Below are 26544 nucleotides of genomic sequence, written 5' to 3' on the forward strand. Positions count from 1 at the left end.
GCAATGTCTACAATAGCCAAACTATGGAAAGAACTTAGATGTCCATCAACAGATGAATGGATAAAGAAGATGTGGTATATATACACAATGGAATACTATGCAGTCATCAAAAGAAATGAAATCTTGCCATTTGCGATGACGTGGATGGAACTAGAGGGTATCATGCTTAGCAAAATAAGTCAATCAGAGAAAGACAACTATCATATGATCTCCCTGATATGAGGAAGTAGAGATGCAACATGGGGGGTTAAGGGGGTAGGAGAAGAATGAATGAAACAAGATGGGATTGGAGGGAGACAAACCATAAATGACTCTTAATCTCAAAACAAACTGAGGGTTGCTGGTGGGAGGGGGGGTTGTAGAAGGGGGGTGGGGTTATGGACATCGGGGAGGGTATGTGCTATGGTGAGTGTTGTGAAGTGTGTAAACCTAGCAATTCACAGACCTGTACCCCTGGGGATAAAAATATATTATATGTTTACTAAAAATAAAAATAAAATAAATAAAATTTTTAAAAACCCAGCAGGCAATTAAAAAAAAAGTACATATACATACACACACCCTCAACACTATGTTTACATTAATAAAACTAGCTGTTTCTTCACAGGGGAAACCTCAAAAGCTAATCAGTTTCTGAGTAACTAAATAGAAAAGAGACACTTGACTGTCTTTTTGATTTTGAACTATGAAAATACATTTACCTGTTCAAAAACCAAATTTTAGAACTTAAACAGATAACAAGCCCACAACTCAGCCTCCCTTACTATTTCTTTAATTTATAAGTACTTTACAAATATTTTATCATTCCAGATGACTCAACCTAACAGAAGCATATCACTCAATACACAGAGCAGCCAGGTCAGCTTAAATATTAAAGCAAAATTTCATATATTTAAACTCTGTTCCTTCCCTTTGGTACAATGTATTTGATATTTTATACCAGCTTCCAGAACTCCTTTAAGGACTAAAAAAAAAGTGACTAAAAAAAAAAAAAAAAAGTGACTACATCTTAAAGAAAACTAAATCCCACGGACTAGTAGCCTAGCAGGAAAATGACTATCATTCACTGTCTAGTAAAATATGATTCAATTAAGCCAGTACAATCCAGAATGATAGAGCTAAACATGGAATGTTAGAATGAAGGAAGCAATACAGAAAGCCCTTAAAGCAAGGTACATTTAACTTGAGATGAAACTTTCATCAAGATGAAAAAAGTTTGGAAATGACCTACTACTTAGGTCATTTGTAGTTCATAATGAACTACAGCTCAGTGAGTTGTTCTTTTATTTCTCTTCCCTTTCATTTACAACTAATTGGACTTCCATAGCTGAAAAAAACTGCATCTGCACAGCAAACCAGGAAGCCTGAGACATCCATTCATGTAACTCAAAGTGGGTAGAATGGGCCATGGAGAAGCTGTGGGAGCCAGTGTCAGCATGTCCAGCAAAAGAACAGCACAACGTTTCTGGCAGAAGTAGAGAGTCAAGGTGGTGGGTGGAGGTATGCCAGACGGCAAATTCTGGAGCTGGAGGGACTCACTGCACTGAGGAGTAACAGCAACGACTGCAGGGAAGGAAAGGAAAGGGGAAGTAGGCAAACAACCAGAACTGAAAGAGAATGTCTCCTGTTGTGGGTCCTGGGTTTAGGCAAAGAGACCGCCCACAGACTCCTGGAGGATTCTCCTACCAGGCTGTGGGGATATCCAAAGCCTCAAATGCTAAGTATATACTTCCTTCCTTCCTTCTACCCTTCCTTCCTTTCATCCTTCCTCCCTCCCTCCCTCCCTCCTCTTCAAATTATCTCTGGTGTACTCTAGTACCACCTTCTGGAAAACAAAAAGAAGGCTCCTAATTTACCAGCCTGTTAAACTGTTAAAATCAAAGTAAACAAAACCTTGCCTAAATAAGGTGTTTGCTACTTAAATGCTGCAGAAGAAGCACTTTCCAACAAACACCATCAAAAAGCATTTTATCACAAAAAGGAAATGACAATTTTCTAGCAACTGAACCCAAAGGCATAGAATATTGCAATCTATTTGATAAAGAATTCAAAATATAAAGAAATTCAACAAGCTACAAAAAACTCAGGCAATACAATGATCTCAGAAAGAAAATGAATGAACATAAGGAGTATTTTACCAAAGAGAGTGAAATTCTAAAAAATAAAACTAAAAATTCCAGAGCCAAATAAATCAATAAATCAGGTATGAGAATGCACTAGAAACTGAGCTGGAATGCACTAGAAACTGAGTTGGAAGACAGAATTAACAAGCTGGAAGATAGGAATCTAGAAATGATTCTGGTGGAAAAGAAGAGAGAACTAAGATTTTTTTTAAAAGAAGAAACCCAGTGGAAACTATTAAACTTCATTAGAAAAGCCAACATAAGAATAATGGATATTCCAGAAAAAGAGGAGAGAATGTAGGTAGCAATGAGTTTATTTAACAAAATAATAGATGACAACTTCCCAAACCTGGAAAAGGAACTGGATATACAAGTCCACAAAGTCAAAAGAACACCTTATTATCTCAATACAAAAAGACCTTCTCTAAAACACATTATATTAAATCTGTTGAGGGGCACCTGGCTGGCTCAGTCAATACAGAACACATGACACTTGATCTCAGGGTTGTGAGATTAAGCCCCATGTTTGGTGTATCAGTTATTTAAAAAAATAAAAACTTTTTTGGGTGCCTGGGTGGCTCAGTTGGTTGAGCAACTGCTCAGGTCATGATCCTGGAGTCCTGGCATCTCTGCCCGGATAGGGCTCCCTGCTGGGGAGGGGCTGCTTCTCCCTCTGACCTTCCCTTTCATGCTCACTCACTCTCATTCTCTCTCTCTCTCTCAAATAAATAAATAAATAAAATCTTTTTAAGATAAAAATAAAAAATAAAATCTTTATTAAAAATATCTTTAAAGGGGTATGCCTGGGTGGCTCAGTGGGTCAAAGTGCCTCTGCCTTTGGCTCAGGTCATGATCCCAGGGTCCTGGAATCGAGCCCCACATCAGGGTCTCTGCTCCGCGGGGAGCCAGCTTCCTCCTCTCTCTCTGCCTACTTGTGATCTCTTGTATTTCTGTCAAATAAATAAAATCTTTAAAAAAAAATTTTTTTTTAAATAGTAAAACTGTTGAAAGTCAAAAATGAAAAAAACTTAAAGAGACATTCTCTTTCAGTTCTGGTTGTTTGCCTACTTCCCTTTCCTTTGTTACAATGTAGCTATGGGAAAAGAAAGACAACCTACAAAGGAACCCACATTTGGCTATCAGCAGAAAATCTATAGACCAGGAGAGAATGGAATGACATATTCAAAATGTTGAAAGATAAAAACTGTCAGCCGAGAATACTTTGCTGAAGTTATCCTCTAGATATGAAAGAGAAAAGGCTTTCCCAGACAAAAAGCTAAGGCAGTTTACCACCACGAGACCCACTAGACCTGCCTTAAATGTCCAAAGGACCTCTTCAAGCTGACAAAAAGACATAAGTACACTAAATCATAACTAAAGGTGATATGAAGAATTAAAAAACTACAATTCTTTCTTAGAATATGTTAAATTCTCAATTATAACATAAAAATTAAAGGAAAAGAGCATTAAAAATAACTACAGCTATTACAACTAAGTAAAAAAAAATTACAGCATATATCAAAAATACAAAAAGGGAACAGTAAAATGATGGAACCTTTAGAGACAAATGAAGATATACTGGTACCAGAGAAAAAGGACTATTTTTATCTATGAAATATTTTTTTCTTTCCTAATTAAGTTTTTATTGGTTGTTCTGAAGACAGATATTTCAATTTGTACAATTCTTAACATATGTAACAGAAATCTAAAAACTCATGTAGTTGTGATTCTTTTCCAAGAGTTATTCCTGTGACCTGCCAGCTTAAAATCTGGAAGCTAATTTTCCTTAACAGTATATCAAGTACCAATTTCTTCACATGTTGATACACTGTTACATTGTTAAGTCCCATTAATTCACAATTTAATATCATATATACTACATACTCAAATTTTCAATCTTGCACAGCATATTAACAAAGTTACTAGAAAAACTGAATTACCAAAACCAAGATGTTACAGAGTACACAAAATTCTTACAGGGAAAGCTAAGATCAAGACTTAGAAAACAATTCAACCAAAAACAGGGGGATGAGAAGTAATTTAAAACGTTCAAGACATACTAAGTGCACAAGCATAATTTCATCAGACAAAATGGACTTCAAAATAGTCATTATATAATGATAAAGGTGTCAGTTCATTAAGAAGATATAACAATCATAAATATATATGCTCCCAACATATTTTGTTGCCCAACATTTTGTTGCTCAAGCAACAAAATATATTGTTGTGCCCGAGTTTAATGTCCAAGAGACCACCAAGAAGCCAAGCACCAATGCAATCACACGAGGGTTTATTCGACAAGCTTAAGCTTGGGCCCAAGTATACCTGACACAGCAGAGTAGGGACTTGGACCCCGAGCTTAGTTAAGGCAGGGGTATTTATGGGTTCCTGTTACTAAAGCAGGGTGGGAGTCTCTGGAACCAAAGCAGGGTGGGGCTTCCTGGAACTAAAGCAAAGTAGGGGAAAATTCAGCCCTTGGGCACAGGGGTCTGAGATGGCTGTACTTACGCTAAGGCTAAACCTGAGGTGGGATGGCCTTGATTTTCTCGGCCTCCACATTTCCCGGTGAACAATTTTGACCCTTAAATCTTTAAGGTTGTTGAAGGTAGAAGGTCTCATCTTCTATAACTTCTTCCTGCTGAGTAGGAGCGCAGAGTTGTCCCTACCTACTCAGGTCAATACTGATCAGTTGGGGAATGTATAGGGGAGTTATGAAAGACAGAGGCAGCTGAGCCAGGGGTTTAAATCAATCATTAAAGGAGAGAGGGACTGTTTAAAGTGCTAACCTAAGTAGGTCAGAATCCAAGAAATATTTTGTGATAATCTGGTACATCAAGATGGCTGCACTTATGTTAGGGCTAGATACGAGATTGGTACAGCCTTGTTTTTCTTGGCCTCCACAGTATCAGACAAATAACAACAAATCTTAAGGGGAAATTAGACAATACAATAATTATAGGAGAGGGGCGCCTGGGTGGCTCAGTGGGTTAAAGCCTCTACCTTCAGTTCAGGTCATGATCCCAGGGTCCTGTGAGCCAGCCCTGCATTGGGCTCTCTGCTCAACGGGGAGCCTGCTTCCTCCTCTCTCTCTCTCTGCCTGCCTCTCTGCCTACTTGTAATCTCTATCAAATAAATAAAATATTTTAAAAAATAATTATAGAATTCAATACCCCATTATCAACAATGAGTAGTTCGTCCAGACGGAAAATCACAGGAAATATTGGAATTGAACCACACTTAAGAACAAATGTATTAGGGTGCCTGGGTGACTGGATCAGTTAAGCGTCTGCCTCCAGCTCTAGTCATGATCCCAGGGTCCTGGGATGGAGCCCTGTGTTGGGCTCCTGCTTGGCAGGCAGCCCTCTCCCTGCCACTCTCCCTGCTTGTGCTTTCCCTCTCTCTCTCTGACACATACATAAATAAAATCTTAAAAAAAAAAATAACAAATGTACTTAATAGACATACAGAATATTCCATCAAAATATAGTCCATTCCAGCAAAATATAGTCTTCTCAAGTGCACACAGAACATTTTCCAGGATAGGTTATATGATAGGCTACAAAACAAATCTTACCAAATTTGAGACTGAAATCATACCAAGTATCTTCTCTGACCACAATGGTATGAAACTAGGCATTGACAACAAAAGGAAAGTGAGAAGATCTACAAATATGAGGAAACTAAAAAAGACATATCTAAACAATTAGATCAAAGGAAAAATCGAAAGAGAAAAAAGATACCCCAACACAAATGAAAATGGAAATACAACATATCAATATTTGATACAGCAAAAGCAGTTCTTACAGGACAGTTTATAGCAATAAACACATGTTTTAAGAACTGCTCCTGTTAAGCACCACACCTGCATCTGGCTCAAGTCATGATCCCAGAGTCCTGGGATCAAGCCCTGTGTCAGGCTCCCTGCTCAGCAAAGAATCTGATTCTCCTTCTCCCTCTACACCTCCCCTCTTTGCATGTTCTCTCTCTCTCTCTCAAATAAATAAATAAAAACCTTAAGAAAAAAGAGCAGGGGCACCTGGGTGGCTCAGTGGATTAAAGCCATCATGATCCCAGGGTCCTGGGATCGAGCCCCATATCGGGCTCTCTGCTCAGCAGGGAGCCTGCTTTCTCCTCTCTCTCTCTGTCTGCCTCTCTGCCTACTTGTGATCTGTCTATCAAATAAATAAATAAAATCCTTAAAAAAAAAAAAATGGAACTACATCAACCCAAGCGTCTATACAACCCATGAAACAACAATATGAAAGACAACCTAGAGGAGAAAATTTTTACAGACCACCTATTGGGTAAGGAGTTAATATCCAAAATACATAAAGAACAGTCAAATTGGGGCGCCTGGGTGGCTCAGTGGGTTGAGCCACTGCCTTCGGCTCGGGTCATGATCTCAGGGTCCTGGGATCAAGTCCGGCATCGGGCTCTCTGCTCAGCGGGGAGCCTGCTTCCCTCTCTCTCTCTCTGCCTGCCTCTCCGACTACTTGTGATTTCTCTCTGTCAAATAAATAAATAAAATCTTAAAAAAAAAAGAACAGTCAAATTAATTAACAACAAAAACAATGAGTTAAAAATTGGGCAGAATTCAAGAGACACTTTTCCAAAGTGAACACCAAAATGACCAACAGACCATGAAAAGATGCTCAACATTAGAGTTATCCAGGAAATACAAATCCAAACCACAATAAGATATTAAATCACACCCGTTAGAAGAGCTATCATGAAGAAGACAAGAGACAACAGGTGCTGGTGAGAATGTGGTGAAAAGAAAACCCTTAAACATTGCTGGTAGGAATATAAACTGGTCCAACTACTATGAAAAACAATGTGGAGATTCCTCAAAAAATTAAAAATAGATCTACCGTGTGATTCAGCATTTATAACTATGCCTATTTTCTATGCTTATTCCAGCATTATTGATAGCCAAGATATGGAAACAACACAAATGCCCATCAATGGATGAATGGATTTTGGATAATGGATAAGGTAGATGTGGCATACATACACAATGGGTATATACACAGGGTCCTGGAATCAAGCCCCACATCAGGCTCTCTGCTCAATTAGGAGCCTGCTTCCCCTCTCTCTCTGCCTGCCTCTCTGCCTACTTGTGATCTCTGTCAAATAAATAAATAAAATCTTTAAATTAAAAAAAAAAAAAAAGATGAGGGGCGTCTGGGTGGCTCAGTGGGTTAAGCCCACTGAGATCAGGTCATGATCTCAGGGTCCTGGGATCCAGCCCCATGTCGGGCTCTCTGCTCAGCAGGGAGCCTGCTTCCCTCTCTCTCTCTCTCTCTCTGCCTGCCTCTCTGCCTACTTGTGATCTCGTTGCAAATCTGTCAAATAAATAAATAAAATCTTTTAAAAAATAAATAAATAAATTTTAAAAATTAAAAAAAGATGAAAGACTGAACATACAGATATGTCTACTTTCAAAACAAAAATCACATGTAAATAACAAAAAATTTTTGTGATGATATTTTGTTTTGGTTTTATTTGAGAATAAAATCATGACAGACTCAGAAAATAGAAAAAGACACTGTTAGCAAATCAGAAATTTTCAGAAATTATTAGAAGACACAGGGTGCCTAATGGCTCCATTGGTTAAGCATTCAACTCTTGTTTTTGGCTCAGCTCATAGTCTCAGGGTTGTGAGATTGAGCCCTTCGTTGGGCTCCATGCTCAGCACAGAGTCTGCTTGAGATTTTCTCTCTCTCTCTCTTCCTCTGCCTTGCCCCCTACTTGCATGTGCTCTCTTTCTAAAATAAATAAAATACATCTTCTTAAAAAGTAGGTATTTTTTAAAATAATAAAATAAAACAGTACCCCATTCTCTATCCTCTTTTATTCTGACTTAACTTTTTGTTTCAATTTTTTAAAAATCATTTTTATTAACATATAATGTATTTTTTGTCCCGGGGGTACAGGTCTGTGAATCAAGAGGCTTACACACTTCACAGCATTCACCATAGCACATACCCTCCCTCCCCAACATCTGTAATCCAATCACCCTCTCCATACCACCCCACACACCCCCAGCAACCCTGTTTGTTTTGTGAGATTAAGAGTCTCTTTTTTGGTTTGTCTCCCTCCCAATCCCATCTTGCTTCATTTTTTCCATCCCTACAGCCCAACTCCCTACTCTGCCTCTCAAGTTCCTCATATCAGAGAGATTATATGATAACTGACTTTCTCAGATTGACTTATTTCACTCAGCATAATACCCTCTAGTTCCATCTACCTCATTGCAAATCTGTCTTTTTTCACACCATTTATTAATACTTGGCTCCTTCCTTCCTTCCTCCTTCCCTTCCTTTCTCCTTCCCTTCCTTTCTCTTGTCTGCACGTTTAAAATATTAGCTCTGAGGGCAGAGCAATTCTTTTTCTTCACAAACATACCATAGCACCAGAGACATTGTTTGGCACTTAGGAAACATTTAAGAAATATTTGTTGAATGAACAAAAGAAAGTTGATGCCTGATACATGATAGGTACTTAATATCTGCTAAATGAAAATTTAACACCTAACAGTATCACAGAAGAATTAAAAGGACAGAAATCAAATGTAGCAGTCATATACAGAGAGAGGAATACCATTCCAATTTTAGTATATGGGCTGCCGAAGCGAGCACCAGAGAGAGGAATAAAGGTAGAACAACAATGAAAAGAACTTCCATGCTTTATAATTTCTGTATACTCATAATTTCTATACTTTCCCAATCTTCTGTAATAAAAATGTTAATCATTTGTATAGTAAAAGTAATTTAATAAAAATCCAAAACCCACTAGTTAATAAAATAATAACACACAAAGCCCATAGCTTTATAGAGGGTTAATTTTTATAAATCAACATCAAATCCATTTAGAGACTCATAAAAAAAATGCTCTTTATCATCACTTATATTCAACATTGACTTGGAAGTCCTAATCAATGAAAATTATCCAAAATGTAAATAACTAAGGAAAAATATTGAAAGCTAAAACAATTCATTGCAAAATAAATGATTATGTAGAGAATGTAAGAATTTAGAAAAATGATGGGCGCCTGGGTGGCTCAGTGGATTAAGCTGCTGCCTTCGGCTCAGGTCATGATCTCAGGATCCTGGGATCGAGTCCCGCTTCGGGCTCTCTGCTCAGCAGGGAGCCTGCTTCCCCCTCTCTCTCTCTGCCTGCCTCTCTGTCTACTGTGAACTCTCTCTGTCAAATAAATAAATAAAATCTTTAAGAAAAAAAAGAATTTAGAAAAATGAAACAAAAATATTAATACTAAAAAGTTCAGCAAAGTATTCAAATCAAGAACTAAAGACCAAAAAATCATTAACTTTTCAATATACCAAACATAACCAATTAAAATGAGATTTTTTTTTTTAAAGATTTTACTTATTTATTCGACGAATAAATCATGAATAGGCAGAGAGGGAGGCAAGGAGAGGAGGAAGCAGGCTCCCCACTGAGCAGAGAGCCTGATGCGGGGCTTGATCCCAGGACCCTGAGACCATGACCTGAGCCAAAGGCAGAGGCTTTAACCCACTGAGCCCCCCAGGAACCCCTAAAATGAGATTTAAATATGAGATCCTATTCACAAAAGAACAGAAACTATAAAATACCTAAATATACACTTATTAACATTAGCTAATATATTAAATATGTGCACTTACAAGTCTTAAACATTTCATCCTCACAATAACCCCGATGAGTTATTACTCCCATTTCATGGATGAGGAAACTGAAACCCAAAAGGGTTTTTTTTTCATTTGCCCAAGCTTAGCAGAGACTAAACCTAAGTTGCGTGGCACTAGATCCCATCCTCTTCACTATTACTCGACACAATCAACATGAGGAAAACGAGCAAACTACAGACGAAAATAGAAGACCTGACTAGTCACACCATGCTGTTGAATGGAAACACCCAATATTGTAAGGATATAAATTCCTCTCCCAAATGAATCTCTAAATTCAAGGTGATTCCAACGTTAAAAAAAAAAAAAAAGATTTTTTATGGATCATGACATGCACACTTATTCCAAAATTCATGTGGAGAAGAATCACATAAATGGCAAGAACATTTTAAAAACAGAAAACAATGAGGGAACATGGCCTTACCACTTTTATAAAAATATGAATTTTTAAATCAATTGAAATCAAACTGTATACTTATACAGAAACACTTAAAGATCAATGAAAGGACATTCTAGAAACACCAATGTTTGTAATACTGTTGCAACACCATTTATGATTTATTAATGATGCTGAAACAACAGGAAAATTTACTTGAGGGGAACAAAAAAACAACAAACCTACTTCCTTAAACTCAACACATAAATTTCAGAGAGATTATGGAGCTAAAAGGAAAAAAAATGTTCTAAAAGTATTTTTTAAGTATTTAAGAGGAAATCTTGTTCAAATATTGGGGTGAAGTAAATCCGCTCAACAAAACACAAAATCCAGAAGTTTATAAAGGAAAAAGAAAGGAAACATTTTACTATATTCTGATTTAAAACTTTTCTAAAAGAAAGCATCATAAACAAAACCAAAGAGCAAATTGTATACAGGCATATCTCAAAGATACTGCAGGTTCAGTTCCAGACTGCCACAATAAAACAAATACAATAAAGCGAGTCAAAGGAACTTTTTGGTTTCCCTGTGTATATAACTTCATGTTTACCGTATACTGTTATTATTATATCTAAAAAAAAAGTACATACCTGAATTTAAAAGTACTTTATTGCTAAAAAATGGTAATCATCACCCAAGCTTTCAGTGAGGCAGAATCTTTTTGCTGGTGGAAGGTCTTGCTTTAATGTCCATGGCTTCTGCCTGATGAGGGTAGTGGTTGCTGGAAGGTGGGTTAGCTGAGGCAATTTCTTAAAGTAAGACAACAATGAAGTTGTCTCTGCATCAACTGACTCTTCCTTTCACAAACCATTTCTCTATAGCACACAATGCTCTTTGATATTTGACAGCATTTTATACACAGAATTTCTCTCAAAATTAAGAGTTAATCTTCTCAAACCCTGCTGGGGCTTAACCAACTAAGTTTTTACAATATTCTAAATCCTGTGTTGTCCTTTCAGCAATCTTCACAGCATCTTCACCAGGAGTACAGTCAAGAAACCACTTTCTTTGTTCATCCATAAGAAGCAACTCCTTATCCATTCAGGTTTTATCATGAGGTGGCAGCAATGCATTCCTACCTTCAGGCTCCACTTCTAGTTCTCTTCCTCTTTCCACCCTATCTGCAGTTCCTTCCTCCACAGAAATCTTAAATCCTTCAAAGTCATCCATGAGAGTTGGAATCAACTTCTTTCAAACTCCTGCTCTTGTATTTGCAAGGTAGTTTGACCTCTTCCCATGAGTCGCAAATGTTCTCAATGACATCTAGAATAGTGAATTCTCTCCAGAAGGTTTTCAATTTACTTTGCCCAGATCCATCAGACGAATCACTACCTATGGTAGCTATAGCCTTAGAAAATTCATTTGTTAAATAAAGCTTACAAGTCAAAATTACTCCTTGATACATGGGCTGCAGAATGCGCACTGTGTTAGCATTCGTCTCATTGTACATCTGCATCAGAGCTCTTAGGTGACCAAGTGCATTGCCAATGAACAGTAATATTAAAGAAATTTTTTTTTCTAAGCAGTAAGTCTCAACAGTAGGTTTAAATATTCAGTAAGCCATGTTGTAAATAGACGTGCTATCGTCCAGGCTTTGTTGTTCTATTTATAGAGCAGAGGCAGAGTAGATTAAGAATTAATTCTTAAGGGACCTAGGATTTTCAGAAAGGTAACTGAGAACTGGCCTCAATTTAGAGTCAATAGCTGCCTTTAGCTCCTAACATGAGTCAGCCTGTCCTTTGAAGCCAAGCACTGACTCCTCCTCTCTAGCTATAAAAGTCCTAAATAGCATCTTCTTCCAATAGAAGGCTGTTTCATTTACACTGAAAATCTGTTTTTTAGTGTAGCCACCTTCCTTAATTCTCTCAACTGGATCTTCTGGATAACTTGTAGCTTCTACATCTTGCTGCTTCATCTTGTACTTTTTTTTTCAGGTATGAATGTATGTATGTATCTGTTTGTTTGTTTGTTTGTTTGTCTGAAAGAGAGTGAGTGAAAGAGAAAGCACAAGCAGGGGAGAGACAGAAGGAAAGAGAGAAGCAGACTCCCCTGCTGGGCAGGGAGCCTGGACAATGACACAGGGCTCAATCACAGGACCAGGAATCATGTAGAAGGCAGACACTTAACCAACTGAGCCACCAGGTGCCCCTTCACCTTGCACTTTTATCTTATGGAGACAGCTTCTTTCTTTAAACCTCATAAACCAACCTCTGCTCACTTCAAAATTTTCTTTTGCAGCTTCCTCACCTCTCTCAGCCTTTATAAAACTGAAGAGAGTTAGGGCCTTATTCTGGATTAGGCTCTGATTTAAGGAAAAAATGTTTTATCCAGAATACTCAAATTTTCTACATAACAGGCTGTTTTTGCTTTCTTATCATTCTTATCATTTGTGTATTCACTGAAGTAGTACTTCTATTACATTCACAACTTGGCTACCTGGCTCAAAAAGTCTAGCTTTCAGTAACTAAAATTAATTGTTTCTAGCTTTTGATTTAAAGTGAGACACAGGGCTCCTCCTTTAACTTATACACTTAGAGATCACTGTAGAGAGATTAACTGACCTAATTTCAATATTGTTGTATCTCAGGGATCAGAAAAGCCCAAGTGGGAGGAGATGAGATAGGGGAATGACTAGTCAGTGGACCAATCAGAATGCACACAACATTCGACTAAGCTTGCCATCTTGTATGGCCACACTTTGTGGCCTTCTGAAACAATTACAATAGTAACATCAAAGATAACTGACCACAGACCACCATAATATAATAATAATGAAAAAGTCTGAAATACTGTGAGAATTACCAAGATGGGGCACAGAGACACAGAGGAGCATTTGCTAGAAAATGGTGCTGACAGACTTGCTTGACAAACAATAACCACAAACCTTCAATTTGTAAAAAATATGCAGTAGCGGGGAGGTGCAATAAAGCGAAGCATAGTAAAATAAGGTATGCCTTCACTGAGAGAAAAGATTAACAATATATAAAAGTTCTTTCACATTAATGAGCAAAGAAAGAAAACCAATGAAAACAGGTTTTTAAAAGGTATACAAACATCTCAAGAAAAAATACAAGACAGTCAAAAAATGAAACGATGCTAAAACTCACTAGAAATCAAAGATAATCAAATTAAAATATTTTTATTTTATAAATATAATTTATTATAAATATTTTTCATCCAGCAAATTAGCTAAGTAAATAAAATTAGTGTTATCCAATACTGACAAGGGGAGAGAATATTCTCACATACTGCTTATAAATCTCAACTGGTATAGTGTTTTTATACAGAAATATGATTATACCTTTTTTTAATGTAAACTCTGCATACCTTTAACCCAGTGATTTCATTTCTAGGTATCTCATGGAAATATTCACATACATGTACAAAGATATGTCCAGAGTATTCACTGAAGCAACGTTTGACAGAGAAAACTGGAAATCACCCACAGATAGAGGAATGTGCAAATAAATTATCCTATAGCCAGCCATTACACAGCATACTATACAGCCTTCAAGATCTCATTTTCATATATATATAGAGAAAACAGTGACATAGGTTCCAGCCTTAAACTGCTATTTCTAGGCCTAGATAGATAGTGCTAAATCATTTTAGGTCAAAAGAGGATACTTGGATGCTAACTTTGTAACTACATAACTGGGTTGATACTTCCCCCCAAACCATGTAGCCTCAAATATTTATATGTATATAAGATATTGGTCTTTCTTTAAGAAAACTTCTCTTCGGGGCACCTGGGTGGCTCAGTGGGTTAAAGCCTCTGCCTTCAGAGGTCATGATCCCAGGGTCCTGGGATCGAGCCCCACATCGGGCTCTCTGCTTAGCAGAGAGCCTGCTTCCTCCTCTCTCTCTCTCTCTGCCTGCCTCTCTGCCTACGTGTAATCTCTGCCTGTCAAATAAATAAATAAATAATCTTAAAAAAAAAAAAAAAAGAAAGAAAGAAAGAAAACTTCTCTTCCTCTAGCTTATCTGTCCTCATTTATTTGGTTTCATTCTCCCATTGCTCCTATACTGACACAAAAGACCAAAGTAGATTTTTCAAACCATATCCAAGAATCAAGAGTACAGTATTGTTCTCTCTATAATAAAGTATACACCCACACATTTTTATTTGTTCCTTAATAAGCTACCTTTTTAAAAGAAACCCACTTTCAGTCACTAAAATTACCAGTTAAGAGCTCACATATTTAAATCCAAAAATAAAATACTTGAGACCACATGGTAGAGATAGGGAGGGTGATGACAAGTTACAAAGCTACAAAGTAAGCCCTCCCAGATACCCTCCTTTAACCTAAAGAGATTTAGTACTGTCTAGAACTGGAATTACCAATTTAAGTCTAGTGCCTTAGTCACTAATTACTCTACAGCACATTTGTAATTTTAGACAGCTCTGCAGTTTAAAACTGCAGTCCTGGCTCGAGAAATCAATAAAAGCATTAAGTATTATTATGCCCAAAAAAGCTCTAAAAAATCAAATCCCTAATGAATAAGTAAAATGTTAAAAAAAAAAAAGAAAGAAAGAAAGAAAAAAAGAAATAGCAAAAACAAGGGAACAACCTAAATAACCAATGACAGTGGAATGGATGCAAAAACTGAGACATAATCATAAAAGGGGATATGAAAATGAACAAACTATAGCTATACACTTACCACTGATGAATTAAAAAACAAAACAACAACAAAAAAAAACCTGTTTGGCACTGCCTATAATTCTAGGCCAGCTGCAGCTCTGAAGTTAAAACAGCCCACATACTAAAGCTGTATGACCTGCCTGAGTCAACTAAGGCCTTCTTGCCCAAGCTCCATCAGTTTAAAGCTACCATACAACAGTTAAAAAGAAGAACAACAACAAAACAAAACCCTGCATGATAAAACATAGTTCCTGCAAATATCCAAGCTCAAAAAACCCATATGCCTCTTTACTTGTTAAAACATAATACCAAGCCACCCCATTTAAGATTCACCAGAAACACATTTTGCTCCCCAAATGGCAGTCCTTCCCCATTTCCCAAGGTTCCTTCATTATGGAAGAGCTGTTCGGTTATTAAGTGTGACTGATCATTTTAATAATGGTCCAGGTGTTAACCTGGCTAATCTTCTTTCTCCCTACCCACTGAATCCAGGCTAGTTGTGTACATTTTGTCCTATACATTGCGGTGAAATTGATGAGTAAGTTCTGAAGTCTAGGCCTCAAGATGTCTTACAGCTTCGGCCGTTATTCTCTTAGGACTCAGCTGTCACATGAAGTAATACAAGCCACACTAAATAAAGAGATTGTGAGCAAAGAGAAGGCCCATTTTCTTGTTGTCCATACCAAGGCCCAAACATGTAACTAAAGCCATCCTAGGTACTCTCAGACCACCCAACCCACCAAATGAATGCAGTCATATAAGTGACCCGAGACACAAAAAGTGCCTAGTTAGTCCATAGAATTTTAAGAAATAATAAATCATTGTTGCTTTGAGTTACTTAAATTGTGAGGCAGATTTTTACACAGCAATATTAATATACTAGGAGAATGCAAATGGTTGAGCAATAACATTTCTGGATATATATTCAAATGAATATAAAGCAAGGACTCAAATAGTATTTGGAAATCAATGCTCACAGCAGCATTATTCACAATAGCTAAAGGCAGCAAACAACCCAATGTCTATCAACAGATGAATGGATAAACAAAATGTGATATATACATACAATGGAATATTATTCCTTTAAAAAGGAAAGAAAAATCAGGATCCCTGGGTGGCTCAAGTTGGTAAAGCATCTGCCTTTGGCTCAGGTCATGATCCTAGAATCCTGGGATCAAGTCCCACATTGGGATCCTTGCTCAGTGGGGAGCCTGCTTCTCCCTCTGCTTGTGCGCTCTCTGACAAATAAATAAATAAAATCTTAGGAAGGAAGGAAGGAAATTCTGACATATGCTACAACATGGATGAATTCTGAATATATGCCAAATGATGTAAGCCAGATACAAAGGGACAAATATTGTATGATTTCACTTACATGAGTTACCTAGAGCAGTTATATTCACTGAAATAAAGTAGAATGATAGTTGCCAGGGGTTGGGAGGCAATATTTTCTTCCTTTCTTTTTCTTTTTTAGATTTTATTTATTTATTTGAGAGAGAGTGAAAGTAAGAGAGACCGCAAAGGCAGAGGAAGAAATAGACTCGCTGCTAAGCAGAGAGCCCAATTCAGGGCTTGAACCCAGGGCCCTGAGATCATGACATGAGCAGATGGCAGACATTTAACTGACTGAGCCACTCAGGCGCCCCTATAAGAATATTTTCAAAGAGGTTGAGAAAACACGAAGAACTACAACTGGAAGTGGAATCTAATACATACTAGTAATACTGTTGGTAAAAATTTGTGTAGAGCAGGGTGCCTGGGTGGCTCAGTCGTTAAGTGTCTGCCTTCAGCTCAGATTTTGATCTCAGGGTCCTGGGATCGAGCCCCGCATCGAGATCTCCTGTGCAGCAGGGAGCCTGCTTCCCCCCTCTCTCTCTGCCTGCGTCTCTGCCTACTTGTGATCTCTGTCAAATAAATTAAAAAAAAAAAAAGAAATTGTGTGGAGCAGAAAAAGATTTAGTTGGACAAATTCACCTTTTGTGAGAGGTTTCAAAGCCTATGACTGACTATTCAGTCTTACTCATCTGCTAATGTACTTTAGAGAAAATATTTGAATCTATCATGTATTAGTGAAACAATAATATCATTTACTCTTATAGACTTTACAATGGTCAATTCCATGAATGTTTTTCAGAAACAGAAGCTAAGTATCTTGAATTACCTTACTATAGAGAGGTTTGATGGCTTAGCAATGGGAACATTTTATTGCAATTTTTTTAATTGCAATTTTTGAGTTTCAAGACAAGACTGAAATTTTTCGGAAAAAGAACAGCCTACAACCACTACTGTCAAAAACCAAATAGCTTGGAAATTAGCTTTTCCTGAAGATTCCATAGTGTTTCTTAATGAATTCAATCCTAAATTACAAAATAGCACTTAAGCAAAACATCTTATGGTAAAGTCATTTCAACAGCAACTAAGGTTATCTGAACCACCCATAATGGCAAGCTGCTTTATATACTTCTTATGCTGTCAAAGGTTAAAACAAGAAGCCCTATCTCCATTACCACACAAATTTGCAACAGTTACATTTTCCAAGCAAACTATAGTACCAACAACGTTTTTCAGACCTTGGTGTAAGCACAAAAGAAATTTCCCTATTTCAAAGTCCTTTTAACTGTACAAAGACTCCCAACTAATTGAGGAGTTTCCACCTAATTTTCAATCAGAAGTGAGGGGCACCTGGGTAGTTCAGTTGATTAAGCAACTGCCTTCAGCACAGGTAATGATCCTAGGATCATCCTGGGATCCAGCCCTGTACCTGTTCCCTGCTCAGCAAGGAGCCTGCTTCTTCCTCTCCCTCTGCAGCAACCCCCACTTATGCTTTCCAGCTCTTCTCCGTTAAATAAATAAATAAAATCATTTTTTAAAAAGGTGAAACATTAATATTTGTGGGAAAGGATGCACATCCAATACAAAAGGTTTTCAAACAAAGGAGATTCTCTTTAATTACGCTTTAAAAATATGATTAATCTAAAAGGTAATGACATGCTAAAGAGCAAAAATATCACAAGAATCTGAAAGAATTCTGTAAATAAATGCCTCCCAAACAATGAATATGCTAAATTAAAAGCACATACTCAATGGACTGACATCAATATTTGACAGGACCTGTCATGATGAAAACACATTTTCAAAGATGAAATATGTAAAGTCTCATTACAAACCAGTATTAACAGATGAACAGTCACAATCAACTTTGATAATGAGAAACACTGAATCCCCCCTAAAAAAGTTATCCCAATAAAAAGAATTCTACTCTTCTCACTAGTTTATATGTATTATCAAAAAAGTACTATTACAGGGTACATGGGTGGCTCAGTCAGTTAAGGGTCTGCCTTCGGCTCAGGTCATCATCTCTAGGTCCTGGGACTGAACCCCACATCAAGCTCCTGCAAGTCTGTTTCTCTCTCTCTCTCTCCCTTAGCCCCTTCTCCTTGCTCATTTTTTCGCTCTCTCTCTCTCTCAAATACATAATTATTTTTAAGGACTATTACTATATTTTGAACTTAATAAAAATTTTATTTAAAATTTGCAGAAATCTAAAAAAATTGCAGAAATTTTTCTTCCTTGTTATAAAAGTACATACATGTCTTTAATTTTGCCTCTTGACTGCCAAAACCTAACAAAAATGTTTGTTATGTAGCACTTTACAGAAAACATTTGGTGACTTCTGAGATATAGACTTCAAAAGGTGTGCTTGGACAACAGTTGTATGTATTTTTTCTTTTTAAAGATTTTATTTATTTATTTTAGAGAGAGAGAGAGACCACAAGTAGGCAGAGAGGCAGGCAGAGAGAGAAGGGGAAGCAGGCATCCTCGCCGAGCAAAGAGCTCGATGCGGGGCTCAATCCCAGGACCCTGAGATCATGACCTGATCTGAAGGCAGAGGCTTAACCCACTGAGCCAGGTGCCCTGGTTGTATGTATTTTTATACAATAGTAATAAAATTAGGTCCATAGCCAAATATAAAAAACTGTAAAACTTCTAGAAGAAAATAAATCAGATGAAAAAAGCATAAACCATAAAGATGAAAAAACCTGATTAAATTTTGAGACTTTATAAACAAAGGGTGAAGAAAAGCTATATAGACTTAGAGAATATATTTGCAACTCATATAACCAATAAAGGATTCAAAATATATAAAGAATTCTTAAAAGTCAATTTTCTTCTTCTTTTTTTTTTTTAAGATGTTATTCATTTATTTGACAGAGAGAGACAGCAAGAGAAGGAATACAAGCAGGGGGAGTAGAGGCGGGGGGTTGAGAAGGCATCCCACCAAGCAGCAAGCCCAATGAAGTGCTTGATCCCAAGACCCTGGGATCATGACCCAAGCCAAAGGCAGATGCTTAACGACTGAGCCACCCAGGTGCCCTGCAAGTCCATTTTAAAGAGGAAAAGAAAAAAACACCCTCCCCCCAAAATAGGCAGTTCATAAAAGGAGAAATCCAAGGCCAGGAAACATGAAATAATGCTTGATCTTATTAGTAATAAGAGAAAATGCAAACAAAAGGACTTTTTAGAAGAGATAAATAGCCACCTGAGTGGCTCAGTCAGGTTGAGGATCTGACTCTTAATTTCTGCTCAAGTCATGATTGCAGGCTCATGAGACTGAGCCCCTTACTGGGCTCTGCACAGGGAATGGAGTCCACTTAAAATTCTCTCTCTCCCTTTGCCCCTCCCACTCCACTCGTGCTCACACACCTGCTCTCTAAAGAAAGAAAGAAAGAAAGGAAGAAAGAAAGAAAAGAAAAATGTTTCCTACAGATCAGATTCTCAATAATTTTTAAATCTAACAATATCAAGAGTTGGTAGAAAGGTACAGGAGGAACCCTTATGCTCTATTGGCATAAATGTAAAATAGTACAGTTAGAAGAGTACTTTGGCAACATCTAGTTAAAAATGAGTTGTTTCGGGGCACCTGGGTGGCTCAGTGGGTTAAAGCCTCTGCCTTCAGCTCAGGTCATGATTTCAGGGTCCTGGGATCAAGCCCCACATCGGGGTCTCTGCTCAGCAGGGAGCCTGCTTCTCCCCCTTCTCCCTGCCTGCCTCTCTGCCTACTTGTGATCTCTCTCTGTCAAATAAGTAAATAAAATCTTTAAAAAAAAAAATTAGTTGTTTCAATTATTAATATACAAACTCTCAAATGTGTACCCAAGGAGTCATGTATAAAATGTTCACTGAACACTGGGAACAAGTTAAATGTCCAACTATCAGAGAGAAGATAAATAGTGGCATAATCATTTAAAAAAAAAAAAAACCAGAAAACTGGGAATAAGCTAAACAACCAGTAATAGGAAAATAGAAAAATTATGATGTACTCATACAAGATATTATTAAACAGCATTTAACAGAGTATTATACTTATTAGCACTGACAAATCTCAAAAGCAATGTTAAACCAAAAAAAAAAAGGCTATGAGACATTACTATGACAACTTCTTTTTATATGTCTTAGGTGCCTGGTGGCTCATTGGGTTAAGTATCTGCCTTTGGCTCGGGTCATGATCCCAGGATTCTGAAATCAAGCCCTGCTTGTCCCTCTGCCTCCACCTCTGGATTGTGTGCTCTCTTTCTCAGACAAATAAAATGTTAAAAAAAAAAAATTTTTTTTTAACTGAAACAAAAGTGAGAAATAAAATTTAAAAAAAAAAAAAAAAAGATTGAAAAATGTAACTTTATATAACAATCAAGCCGGAGGAGAAAAAGATGGAGTCAGGGATGTAAGCAAGACTATGAGACCGGCACTAATAATCTAAGCACTGGGGATACAGCAGTGAACAAAACAAACTCCTTGTTCTCAAAAACTGGTAAATATATAGTATATCAAATGGCAATAAGTGTTATGAAGAAACATAGCCGTAAGAAAGGGTATAGGGATTGAAAACCTGAGTAGAATTGTTACTTTATAGAGGGTGCTATTTAAAGCCAATGAAACTGAATGAGATAACACAGAGAGCAAAGGAAAACAGGGAAAAGAAGAAGTCTGAGGACTGAGGCCTCAGCACTCCAAAATTTGGAGGTCAAGGAGATAAGGAGGAATCCTCATATGGAGGAATCTTTGAATGAAGCAGAAAGAGAAGTAGAACAGTACTGATTGACCTGGGAGCCATCTGAAAAAAGCATTTCAAGAAAAGAATGATTAACCATGTCATACGATACTGAAAGGCCAAGTAAGGTAAGAACTTGAGAACTAACCAACTGTAAAGGATACTGGTGATCTTGAAAACAGCTATTTTGATACAGCAATAATGGCAAAAGACCACTCTGAGTTCAAGAAATAATGTGAGTGCTGGGGCACCTGGGTGGCTCAGTGGGTTAAAGCCTCAGCCTTCGGCTCAGGTCATAATCTCAGGGTCCTGGGATAGAGCCCAATATCGGGCTCTCTGCTCAGCAGGGAGCCTGCTTCTTCTTCTCTCTCTGCTCAGCGGGGAGTCTGCTTCCTCCTCTCTCTTTCTGCCTGCCTCTCTGCCTACTTGTGATCTCTCTCTGTCAAATAAATAAATAAAATCTTTAAAAAATATATAATGAGAATAAATAAACTGCAAATTTCAAATATAGACCATTTTTTTTTAAGATTTATTTATGAGAGAGATAGAGCATACAGATATACATGCATGAATAGGGGAAGGGCAGAGGAAGAAATTCTTCAAGCAGACTCCCTGCTGAACATGAAGCTCCACTCGATCCCACAATCCCTGAGATCATGACCTGCGCCAAAACCATGAGCTGGAGGCTCAACTGACTGAGCCACCCAGATGCCCCAAATACAGACAATTCTTATAACAAGCTTTGCTATAAAGAAAACCAAGAAACTTGAGTAGCTGGAAGGCTGTAACTCAGAGGGGATATGGAATAATATCTTTTCCCTGAAGACAGGAATAATAAAACATATTTGTGTACTCAAAGAAATGATCCAGTGAAGGGGGGAAATGGATGATGCAAAATGAAAGGGGGAAAATTGTTAGAATAATTGATGGTAGTATCAATAAAGGGGATGGGTAGTGCAAAAATGGAGCAATGGGTCTTAAACACAGACATGTGACTTATGAGTAACAGAGGAAAAGGCATGTAAGATTCTAAGAGACAAAGATTTCAGAATAAGGGGGAAAGATAAATTTAACTTATAAAAATATAAGACAGCTTCAAAAAAATTGCTATGGGGTACATAAAGGAGTAAATAACTCAAATGTGGGAGGGTAGGACTGAAGGAAGAGTCAGAAAGGATTCACAAGGGGCATCTGACTGGCTCAGTCAGGACAGCATGCAACTCTTGGTCACAAAGATTACATACATACATACATAAAAGGACTCACAAAGGAGGTAATGCTTCAACTCACAAGGCAAACATGACCAAAGAGTACAGTGTGGCAAGAGAAAGAGTACAAAACAGCACAACAGAAGACAGAGCTAGGAAGAAACCAAAAATTGAGGGGCTCGGAGCTTATCTGCCCTGTTAAGAAGTCTGCTTGGAAGGAACCAAATGAGAGAACACAATCCATTTATACTAATCAGTATCTGTACCTGCTCAGAATATGTTTTCACAGAACAAATTTTAGGCTATCATGTAATAAGAACACTATCTAATAGGGTTAAATAGGGATTAAATGAGGTAATCTACATAAACTCCTTAGAACAGGACCTAGTACATAGTAACCAACAAATAGTTATTATTTAGTAATAATAAGCAACAAATAGTAAGCAACAAATACAATTATTTACTAATAACTCAACAAATACAGTTATTAGTATTAGGAGAAGCAGTATTACTGTTGGTTTCAGTAATAAAAATACCCTATAAACACCTCTCCAAAGGACCAAGTTAACTTTTCAAACTACAGTCTACTTCCAAACCTTTTTAAAACAGTTAAATTCTGGTCCAACCATGTAATTGAGCCCTTCCAGCCACCACCTCCCCACCCCAATACTAGAAAGAACTACAATAAAGGGCCTTTAATCTACTCAACTTCTTGTGAGTTGCACTGACTTCACTCTGGGAAACAGTATGAATATGAGGTCTATGTTAGAGTGGAAGTCCCAGAATAAACCAATCTTCTTGCCTACCAGGTCTCCCATTTAGAAAATATCCTTTAAACAGACCAGATCACCAGAGGTTACCCTACATACCTAGCAAATTCATTATGATTGGGTTCACTCCCAAAAGACTCTGTAGGGAATAAACAGGCTTCTTAGGTAAAGAAAATTTGACAATCTATCTTTTAAAATAGTAATGATTAAATTACAGTATTATCATATACCTACACAATGGACCACTAGGCAGACAAAGTATATTGAGAAACAATAAGAAAATGTTCATGACCATTTTTTTTAAATGTATATCAAAACAGTATGGTACTGGGGCGCCTGGGTGGCTCAGTGGGTTAAGCCGCTGCCTTCGGCTCGGGTCATGATCTTAGGGTCCTGGGATCGAGCCCCACATCGGGCTCTCTGCTCAGCAGGGAGCCTGCTTCCTCCTCTCTCTGCCTGCCGCTCTGCCTACTTGTGATCTCTGTCAGATAAATAAATAAAATATTAAAAAAAAAAAAACAATATGGTACTGGCACAAAACAGACACATTGATCAATGGAATAGAATTGAGAGCCCAGAAATAAACCAATACACACTTACATGATTATGACAAAGAAGGCAAAAATATACAATGAGGAAAAGACAGTCTCTTCAATAAATGGTGGTAGAAAAACTGGACAGCTACATACAAAAGAATGGAACTTAACCACTTTTTTTCACCATACACAAAAATAAACTCAGAATGGATTAAAAACCTAAATGTAAGACCTAAAACCATAAAACTCCCAAAAGAAAACACAAGCAGTAATCTCTTGCACAGCAACCTTAGCAATACTTTTCTGGATATGTTTACCTAGGTAAGGGATAACAAAAGCAAAAATAAATGGGGACCGTATCAAACTAAAAAGCTTTTGCAGAGAATGAAGCCATCAACAAAATGAAAAGGCAACCTCCTGAATGGGAGAACGGATTTGCAAAAGATATATTGAATAAGGGGTTAACACCCAAAATAGAGAACTCATACAAGTCAACACCAAAATATAATCTGATTAAAAATGGGCAGATGACCTGAATAGACATGTTTCCAAAGAAAACATACACATGACCAACAGAAACATGAAAAGATGCTTACTAATCACAAATCAAAACCCAATGATAAACCACCTTACACCAGTCCGAATAGCTAAAGACAAGAAGTAACGAGTCAAGGATGTGGAGAAAAGGGAGTTGTTGTGCACTGTTAGTGTGTGTAAACTGGTGCAATCACTACGGAAAACAGTATAGAGGTTCCCCAAAAACTAAAAATGCAATACCATAGGATCCAGCAATTCCACTTCTGGGTATTTACCCAAGAAAAAATGAAACCACTAATTCAAAAAGATATACACACCCCTATATTTACTGCAATTTTACTTACAACAGCCAAGATATGGAAGGAACCTAAATACCCACTGAGAAATGAATGGATAAAGATGTGGTGTACATACACATGGAATATTAACTCAGTCATGAAAAAGAATGAAATCTTGCCATTTGTGAAAACATGGGTGGAACCACAGGAGTATACTAAGTGAAATAAGTCAGAGAAAGACAAATACCATATGACTTCACTTACATAAGGAATCTGTACAACAAAACAACAACAGAGAAAACAGACTCATAAAGAACAACTACTGATCACCAGACGGGAGATTGAAGAGGGACAGGTAAAATAGGTAAAGGAAATTAAGAGGTATAAACTTCCAGTTATAAAATAAATAAGTCACAGGGAAGAAAAATACACCATTGGGAATACAGTAAATAATACTGCAACAATTTTGTGTGGTGATTTATCATGATGAGCATATGACAACAGATAATTTGCAAATCATTTTGTTGTACACCTGAAACTTATATGTCAAGTATACTTCAATTAAATATATATATATATACACACACACACATATATATACACACACATACACACACAAATTATAAATGCATAGGAATAAAGGTTATAAAAATACAGTTACAAATGGTTAACACTAAATGGAATGATTAAAGGGATTTTTTAAAATTTTCTTTTCACTATCTAAATTTCCTACAATGACCATATAATAACTTTTATTTACTGACTGATCTTTTCTCATTATTAAAAAGGAAATAAAACAACTCAAATTCCTCTCATCTTTCCCTAGAGAAATAAGCTTACTATCATTCCTATCTCCATACATATCTAAACATAAAAAATTGTATTTTAGGTAAACATATAATGGGAGGTGTTATTTTTTCCTTTTAAAAATGGAATTATAGGGCACCTGGGTGGCTCAGTGGGTTGAGCCCCTGCCTTCAGCTCAGGTCATGATCCCAGGGTCCTGGGATTGAGTCCCGAATCGGGCCCTCTACTCAGCAGGGGGCCTGCATCCCTCTCTCTCTCTCTGTCTGCCTCTCTGCCTACTTGTGATCTCTCTCTCTCTCTCTGTCAAATAAATAAATAAAATATTTTAAAAAAATGGAATTATACAATGTATTTTGGGTAGCAACCAGCTGTTTTCATTCAACAATAAAACACAGGACATCTTTCCATTTTAATATATAAAACCATCTCTTTTTTTTTTTTTAAGATTTTATTTATTTATCAGAGAGAGAGAAGGGGAGAGAGTGAGCACAGGCAGACAGATTGGCAAGCAGAGGCAGAGGGAGAAGCAGGCTCCCTGCTGAGCAAGGAGCCCGATGTGGGACTCGATCCCAGGACGCTGGGATCATGACCTGAGCCGAAGGCAGCTGCTTAACCAACTGAGCCACCCAGGCGTCCCAAACCATCTCTTTTTTTAATGGCTACATATTGTTGTCATTATATAATAACCTAATCTTTAGCCAACTAATGGACAATAAAATTGCTGACTTTTTGCTATTACAGTGCTGCAAATATAATTGGGAATATAGTAAAATGATAACTAACATTTGATTGCTAACTAGCTGCCAAACTCCACAAGCTTCTACATGAATTAAATACACTACAATTACTACTATACACATTACTACTTGTATAATTAATACTTTCCTCTGTAACTTACCCATTCATACTGTTTTCCTTGAATATCAATTTTGTTTTAATCTAAAAATTTAATCTAAAATATTTCTGGAGGGCGCCTGGATGGTTCAGTTGGCTAAGCATCTACCTTCAGCTCAGGTCACGATCCCAGGGTCCTGGGGGCAAGCCCCATATTGGGGTCCCTGCTCAGCAATAAGCCTGCTTCTCCCTCTGCCTGCTGTTCCCTCTGCTTGTGCTCTCTGTTATATGAATAAATACAATCTTTAAATAAATAAATTCTGGGGTGCCTGGGTGGCTCATTAAGTTGGGCATCTGCCTTTGGCTCAGGTCGTGATCCTGGGGTCCTAGTAACCAGCCCTGAGGCCAGCTCGGCTCCCTGCTTGGCAAGGAGTCGGCTTCTCCCTCTCCTTCTGCTTCTCCCCGCAACTAGCAAGCTCTCACTTTCTCTCTCAAATAAATCAACAAAATCTTAAAAATAAATAAATAAATAATAAAAATAAAAAATTTCTGGCAGAATATCTCCAAGAGTTCCATGAAAACACCTAGCATACGACTAGTCATGCAATTATACATTCTACAAATATTATTTG

At 37.4% G+C, this 26544-nt stretch overlaps 1 protein-coding gene across 3 annotated transcripts in view; it reads right to left on the reverse strand.

Moving 5' to 3' along the window:
- NRDC (nardilysin convertase) overlaps nt 1-26544 on the reverse strand; it is a 105899-nt gene that overhangs the window by 73514 nt on the left and 5841 nt on the right. The window lies entirely within an intron of this gene.

Source organism: Mustela putorius, unplaced genomic scaffold (assembly GCF_011764305.1).
Source record: "Mustela putorius furo isolate JIRA1106 unplaced genomic scaffold, ASM1176430v1.1 tig00003853_pilon_pilon_pilon, whole genome shotgun sequence".
Taxonomy (NCBI): domain Eukaryota; kingdom Metazoa; phylum Chordata; class Mammalia; order Carnivora; family Mustelidae; genus Mustela; species Mustela putorius.